Consider the following 9,355-nt stretch of genomic DNA (forward strand, 5'->3'; position numbering starts at 1 on the left):
ACCCACTCACCCACTCACCCACCCACACACACACCCACCCACACACACACTCACCCACACACACACTCACCCACACACACACCCACCCACTCACCCAACCACTTACCCACTCACTCACCCACCCACACACACACTCACACACCCACCCACACCCACACACCCACACACCCACACACCCACCCACCCACACACCCACCCACCCACCCACACACCCACCCACACACCCACCCCCACACACCCACCCACACACCCACCCACACCCACTCACCCACCCACACACACACCCACCCACACCCACCCACACACCCACCCACACACCCACCCACACACCCACCCACCCACCCCCACACACCCACCCACCCACCCACCCCCACACACCCACCCACACACCCACCCACACCCACTCACCCACCCACACACACACCCACCCACACACACACACACTCACCCACCCACACCCACTCACCCACCCACACCCACTCACCCACCCACACACCCACACACCCACCCACCCACCCACACACCCACCCACCCACCCACACACCCACCCACCCACCCACACACCCACCCACCCACCCACCCCCACACACCCACCCACACACCCACCCACACCCACTCACCCACCCACACACACACTCACCCACCCACACACCCACCCACACACCCACCCACCCACACACCCACCCACACACCCACCCACCCACTCACCCACCCACACACACACCCACTCACTCACTCACCCACCCACCCACTCACCCACTCACCCACCCACTCACCCACTCACCCACCCACTCACCCACCCACACACCCACCCACTCACCCACCCACACACCCACCCACCCACCCACCCCCACACACCCACCCACACACCCACCCACACACCCACACACCCACCCACCCACCCACACACCCACCCACCCACCCCCACACACCCACCCACACTCCCACCCACCCACACACCCACACACCACACCCCCACTCACTCACCCACTAACCCATTCACTCACCCACTCACTCACCCACTCACCCACTCACCCACTCACTCACCCACCCACCCACTCACTCACCCACCCACACACTCACCCACCCACACACCCACTCACACACCCACCCACCCACCCACTCACTCACTCACCCACCCACACCCACCCACACACCCACCCACACACCCACCCACCCACCCCCACACACCCACCCACACACCCACCCACACCCACTCACCCACCCACACACACACCCACCCACACACACACTCACCCACACACACACCCACCCACACACACACTCACCCACACACACACCCACCCACTCACCCAACCACTTACCCACTCACTCACCCACCCACACACACACACACCCACCCACACACCCACCCACCCACACCCACCCACCCACCCACACACACCCACCCCCACCCACACACACACACACTCACCCACCCACACACCCACCCACACACCCACCCACCCACAAACCCACCCACACACCCACCCACCCACTCACCCACCCACACACACACCCACCCACTCACTCACTCACCCACCCACCCACTCACCCACCCACACACACCCACCCCCACCCACCCACACACTCACACACTCACCCACACACCCACCCACACACCCACCCACACACCCACCCACTCACCCACTCACCCACACACCCAACCACACACACACTCCCACCCACCCACACACCCACACACCACACCCCCACTCACTCACCCACTAACCCATTCACTCACCCACTCACCCACTCACTCACCCACCCACCCACTCACTCACCCACCCACCCACACACTCACCCACCCACACACCCACTCACACACCCACCCACCAACCCACTCACTCACTCACCCACCCACACCCACCCACACACCCACCCACACACCCACCCACACACCACTCACCCACCCACTCACTCACTCACCCACTCACTCAACCACTCAACCACTCACCCACTCACTCACCCACTAACCCATTCACTCACCCACTCACTCACTTACCCACTCACCCACCCACACACACACCCACACACCCACTCACCCACTCACCCACTCACCCACCCACTCACTCACCCACCCACCCAGACACCCACTCACCCACTCACCCACCCACCCACTCACTCACCCACACCCACACACCCACCCACACACCCACCCACACACCCACCCACACACTCACCCACCCACACACCCACTCACCCACTCACCCACCCACTCACTCACCCACACCCACACACCCACCCACACACCCACCCACACACCCACTCACTCACTCACCCACACCCACACACCCACCCACACACCCACTCACCCACTCACCCACCCACCCACTCACCCACTCACCCACCCACTCACCCACTCACCTACCCACCCACACACCCACCCACTCACTCACTCACCCACCCACTCACTCACTCACCCACCCACTCACTCACCCACCCACTCACCCACCCACCCACCCACTCACCCACCCACCCACTCACCCACCCACCCACTCACCCACCCACCCACTCACCCACCCACCCACCCACACACACACCCACCCACCCACTCACCCACCCACACACACACCCACCCACTCACTCACTCACCAACCCACCCACTCACCCACTCACCCACCCACACACACCCACCCCCACCCACCCACACACTCACACACTCACCCACACACCCACCCACACACCCACCCACTCACCCACTCACCCACACATCCAACCACACACACACTCCCACCCACCCACACACCCACACACCACACCCCCACTCACTCACCCACTAACCCATTCACTCACCCACTCACCCACTCACTCACCCACCCACCCACTCACTCACCCACCCACACACTCACCCACCCACACACCCACTCACACACCCACCCACCCACTCACTCACTCACCCACCCACACCCACCCACACACCCACCCACACACCCACCCACACACCACTCACCCACCCACTCACTCACTCACCCACTCACTCAACCACTCAACCACTCACCCACTCACTCACCCACTAACCCATTCACTCACCCACTCACTCACTTACCCACTCACCCACCCACACACACACCCACACACCCACTCACCCACTCACCCACCCACTCACTCACCCACCCACTCACTCACCCACCCACCCAGACACCCACTCACCCACTCACCCACCCACCCACTCACTCACCCACACCCACACACCCACCCACACACCCACCCACACACCCACCCACACACTCACCCACCCACACACCCACTCACCCACTCACCCACCCACCCACTCACTCACCCACACCCACACACCCACCCACACACCCACCCACACACCCACTCACTCACTCACCCACACCCACACACCCACCCACACACCCACCCACACACCCACTCACCCACCCACCCACTCACCCACTCACCCACCCACTCACCCACTCACCTACCCACCCACACACCCACCCACTCACTCACTCACCCACCCACTCACTCACTCACCCACCCACTCACCCACCCACCCACCCACTCACCCACCCACCCACTCACCCACCCACCCACCCACTCACCCACCCACCCACACACACACCCACCCACCCACCCACACACACACCCACCCACCCACCCACTCACCCACCCACACACACACCCACCCACTCACTCACTCACCAACCCACCCACTCACCCACTCACCCACCCACACACACCCACCCCCACCCACCCACACACTCACACACTCACACACTCACCCACACACCCACCCACACACCCACCCACTCACCCACTCACCCACACATCCAACCACACACACACTCCCACCCACCCACACACCCACACACCACACCCCCACTCACTCACCCACTAACCCATTCACTCACCCACTCACCCACTCACCCACTCACTCACCCACCCACCCACTCACTCACCCACCCACACACTCACCCACCCACACACTCACCCACCCACACACTCACCCACCCACACACCCACCCACCCACCCACTCACTCACTCACCCACCCACACCCACCCACACACCCACCCACACACCCACCCACACACCACTCACCCACCCACTCACTCACTCACCCACTCACTCAACCACTCAACCACTCACCCACTCACTCACCCACTAACCCATTCACTCACCCACTCACTCACTTACCCACTCACCCACCCACACACACACCCACACACCCACTCACCCACTCACCCACTCACCCACTCACCCACCCACTCACTCACCCACCCACTCACTCACCCACCCACCCAGACACCCACTCACCCACTCACCCACCCACCCACTCACTCACCCACACCCACACACCCACCCACACACCCACCCACACACCCACCCACACACTCACCCACCCACACACCCACTCACCCACTCACCCACCCACCCACTCACTCACCCACACCCACACACCCACCCACACACCCACTCACCCACTCACCCACCCACTCACTCACCCACTCACCCACCCACACCCACCTACACACCCACCCACTCACCCACTCAATCACTCACCCACCCACTCACTCACTTACCCACTCACCCACCCACACACACACCCACACACACACCCACCCACCCACCCACACACCCACACCCACCCACCCACCCACTCACCCACTCACCCACCCACCCACCCACTCACCCACCCACCCACTCACCCACTCACCCACCCACCCACTCACCCACCCACCCACCCACTCACCCACCCACCCACACACCCACCCACCGGTGCGATTCCCAGGTGAGCTACGATCCTCCCCAGAGATGCGTGGAGCTCTGCTCGGCTTGATGGACTTGGTGGTGGCGGTGGTGGTGGTGGTGGTAGCACCACCACCACCACCACCGCCACCACCACCACCACCACCAATCACGCTGATGGAGCCAGGAGATCCCGATATGATGGGGCCCGGGATGATCTGGTACTCTGCGACACAGACAAAGGGCAGCCCCAGGTAGCCTCTAGCATGGGCTGTAGGGGCAAGTGCAGTCACACAGACAAAGGTGACCCCAGGTAGCCTCTAGCAGGGCTGTAGGGGCAAGTGCAGTCACACAGACACAGCTACCCCAGGTAGCCTCCAGCAGGGCTGTAGGGGCAAGTGCAGTCACACAGACACAGACAAAGCTCCCCCAGGTAGCCTCTAGCAGGGCTCTAGGGGCAAGTGCAGTCACACAGGCACAGACAAAGGGAGCCCCAGGTAGCCCTCTAGCAGGGCTGTAGGGGCAAGTGCAGTCACACAGGCACAGACAAAGGGGAGCCCCAGGTAGCCCTCTAGCAGGGCTGTAGGGGCAAGTGCAGTTACACAGACACAGACAAAGCTACCCCAGGTAGCCTCTAGCAGGGCTGTAGGGGCAAGTGCAGTTACACAGACACAGACAAAGCTCCCCCAGGTAGCCTCTAGCAGGGCTCTAGGGGCAAGTGCAGTCACACAGACACAGACAAAGCTCCCCCAGGTAGCCTCTAGCAGGGCTGTAGGGGCAAGTGCAGTCACACAGACACAGACAAAGGGAGCCCCAGGTAGCCCTCTAGCAGGGCTGTAGGGGCAAGTGCAGTCACACAGACACAGATAAAGCTCCCCCAGGTAGCCTGTAGCAGGGCTGTAGGGGCAAGTGCAGTCACACAGACACAGCTCCCCCAGGTAGCCTCTAGCAGGGCCGTAGGGGCAAGTGCAGTTACACAGACACAGACAAAGCCACCCCAGGTAGCCTCTAGCAGGGCTGTAGGGGCAAGTGCAGTCACACAGGCACAGATAAAGGGAGCCCCAGGTAGCCTCTAGCAGGGCTGTAGGGGCAAGTGCAGTCACACAGACACAGACAAAGCTCCCCCAGGTAGCCTCTAGCAGGGCTGTAGGGGCAAGTGCAGTCACACAGGCACAGACAAAGGGAGCCCCAGGTAGCCCTCTAGCAGGGCTGTAGGGGCAAGTGCAGTCACACAGGCACAGATAAAGGGAGCCCCAGGTAGCCTCTAGCAGGGCTGTAGGGGCAAGTGCAGTAACACAGACACAGACAAAGCCACCCCAGGTAGCCTCTAGCAGGGCTCTAGGGGCAAGTGCAGTCACACAGACACAGACAAAGCTCCCCCAGGTAGCCTCTAGCAGGGCTCTAGGGGCAAGTGCAGTCACACAGACACAGACAAAGGGAGCCCCAGGTAGCCTCTAGCAGGGCTGTAGGGGCAAGTGCAGTTACACAGACACAGACAAAGCTCCCCCAGGTAGCCCTCTAGCAGGGCTGTAGGGGCAAGTGCAGTCACACAGACACAGACAAAGGGAGCCCCAGGTAGCCTCTAGCAGGGCTGTAGGGGCAAGTGCAGTTACACAGACACAGACACAGCTCCCCCAGGTAGCCTCTAGCAGGGCTGTAGGGGCAAGTGCAGTTACACAGACACAGACAAAGCCACCCCAGGTAGCCTCTAGCAGGGCTGTAGGGGCAAGTGCAGTCACACAGGCACAGATAAAGGGAGCCCCAGGTAGCCTCTAGCATGGGCTGTAGGGGCAAGTGCAGTCACGCAGACACAGACAAAGCTCCCCCAGGTAGCCTCTAGCAGGGCTGTAGGGGCAAGTGCAGTCACGCAGACACAGACAAAGCTCCCCCAGGTAGCCTCTAGCAGGGCTGTAGGGGCAAGTGCAGTCACACAGACACAGCTACCCCAGGTAGCCTCTAGCAGGGCTGTAGGGGCAAGTGCAGTCACACAGGCACAGATAAAGGGAGCCCCAGGTAGCCTCTAGCAGGGCTGTAGGGGCAAGTGCAGTCACACAGACACAGACAAACGGAGCCCCAGGTAGCCTCTAGCAGGGCTGTAGGGGCAAGTGCAGTTAGCGGCAGCGCCTATGAAGGCTACCGGCACTGTGGAACACACAGAGGGGGGTGGGTGGACACCACCACCACTACACCACCACTACACCACCACCACTACTACACCACCACTACTACACCACTACACCACCACTACACCACCACTACACCACCACTACACCACCACCACTACTACACCACTACACCACCACCACTACTACACCACTACACCACCACCACTACACCACCACCACTACACCACCACCACACCACCACCACCACTACACCACCATCATTACACCACCACTACCACTACAGCACCACTACACCACCACCACTACTACACCACTACACCACCACCACTACACCACCACCACTACACCACCACCACACCACCACCACCACTACACCACCATCATTACACCACCACTACCACTACAGCACCACTACACCACCACTACTACAACACCACCACCACCACTACACCACTACCACTACAGCACCACTACACCACCACCACTACACCACCACTACCACTACACCACCACCACTACTACACCACCACCACTACACCACTACCACTACACCACCACCACCACTACACCACCACCACTACACCACCACTACCACTACACCACCACCACTACTACACCACCACCACTACACCACTACCACTACACACCACCACCACTACACCACCACCACTACACCACCACTACACCACCACCACACCACCACCACTACACCACCACTACCACCACACCACCACCACTACACCACCACTACACCACTACTACACCACCACCACTACACCACCACTACCACTACACCACCACTACTACACCACCACCACTACTACACCACTACACCACCACTACTACAACACCACCACCACCACTACACCACCACTACACCACCACCACCACTACACCACCACCACTACACCACCACCACCACTACACCACCACTACCACTACACCACCACCACTACACCACCACTACACCACCACTACACCACCACTACTACACCACCACCACTACTACACCACCACTACACCACCACCACTACACCACCACCACTAGACCACTACACCACCACCACCACTACACCACCACCACTAGACCACTACACCACCACTACACACCACCACCACCACCACTACTACCACCACCACCATTACACCACCACTACCACTACTACTACACTACTACTACACCACCACCACTACTACACCACCACCACTACACCACCACCACTACACCACCACTACCACTACACCACCACCACACCCGGCCGCCTTTGTCTCTCCCCCAGTGCTAGCGATGTTTACACGTGTGTGTCTGTGTGTGTGTCTGGTGTGTGTGTGTCTGTGTGCGTGTGTGTGCGTGCGTGTGCGTGCGTGCACACCGTGACGCGTCTAGGTCGGCTCCGACGGGAATGCCAACTCACGTGGTTCGATGCAGACCGTGGTTATGGCTCCCACGTGGTCCTGACTCGCCTGGACGTCTGCACACCGCATCGGGGGGGTCGGGAAGGTGTGGGCCATGGTGAGTGAGGCTGTGAGTGTCTCTGTGTGTGTGTCTGTGAGTATGTGTGTGTGTCTGTGTGTGTGTGAGTGTGTGTATGTGTCTGTGTGTGTGAGTGTGTGTGTGTGTCTGTGTGTGTTTGTGTGTCTGTGTGTGTGTGTATGTGTCTGTGTGTGTGAGTGTGTGTGTGTGTCTGTGTGTGTTTGTGTGTCTGTGTGTGTGTGTATGTGTCTGTGTGTGTGAGTGTGTGTGTGTGTCTGTGTGTGTTTGTGTGTCTGTGTGTGTGTGTATGTGTCTGTGTGTGTGAGTGTGTGTGTGTGTCTGTGTGTGTTTGTGTGTCTGTGTGTGTGTGTGTGTGAGTGTGTGTGTGTGAGTGTGAGTGTGTCTGTGTGTGTGTGTCTGTGTGTGTGTGTCTGTGTGTGTGTGTGTGTGTCTCTGTGTGTGTGGGCCATGGTGAGTGAGGCTCTGTGTGTGTGTGTGTGTGTCTGTGAGTATGTGTGTCTCTGTGTGTGTCTGTGTGTGTCTGTGTGTGTGTGAGTGTGTCTGTGTGTGTGTGAGTGTGTCTGTGTCTCTGTGTGTGTGTCTCTGTGTGTGTGTGTCATGGTGAGTGAGTCTCTGTGAGTCTCTGTGTGTGTGTGAGTGTGTGAGTCTCTGTGTGTGTGTCTCTGTGTGTGTGTGTCATGGTGAGTGTGTGTGTGTGAGTGTGTGTGGGCCATGGTGAGTGAGGCTCTGTGTGAGTGTGTGTCTCTGTGTGTGTGTGTGTGTCATGGTGAGTGTGTGTGTGTGAGTGTGTGTGGGCCATGGTGAGTGAGGCTCTGTGTGAGTCTGTGTGTGTGTGAGTGTGTGTATGTGTCTCTGTGTGTGTGTCTCTGTGTGTGGGCCATGGTGAGTGAGGCTCTGTGTGAGTCTCTGTGTGAGTGTGTGAGTCTCTGTGTGTGTGTGTGTGGGCCATGGTGAGTGAGGCTCTGTGTGTGTCTGTGTGTGTGTGTCTGTGTGTCTCTGTGTGTGTGTGTGGGCCATGGTGAGTGAGGCTCTGTGTG

Source organism: Petromyzon marinus, chromosome 82 (genome assembly GCF_048934315.1).
Source record: "Petromyzon marinus isolate PM22_M1 ecotype Great Lakes invasive population chromosome 82, UKy_Petmar_22M1.pri1.0, whole genome shotgun sequence".
NCBI classification, from domain to species: domain Eukaryota; kingdom Metazoa; phylum Chordata; class Hyperoartia; order Petromyzontiformes; family Petromyzontidae; genus Petromyzon; species Petromyzon marinus.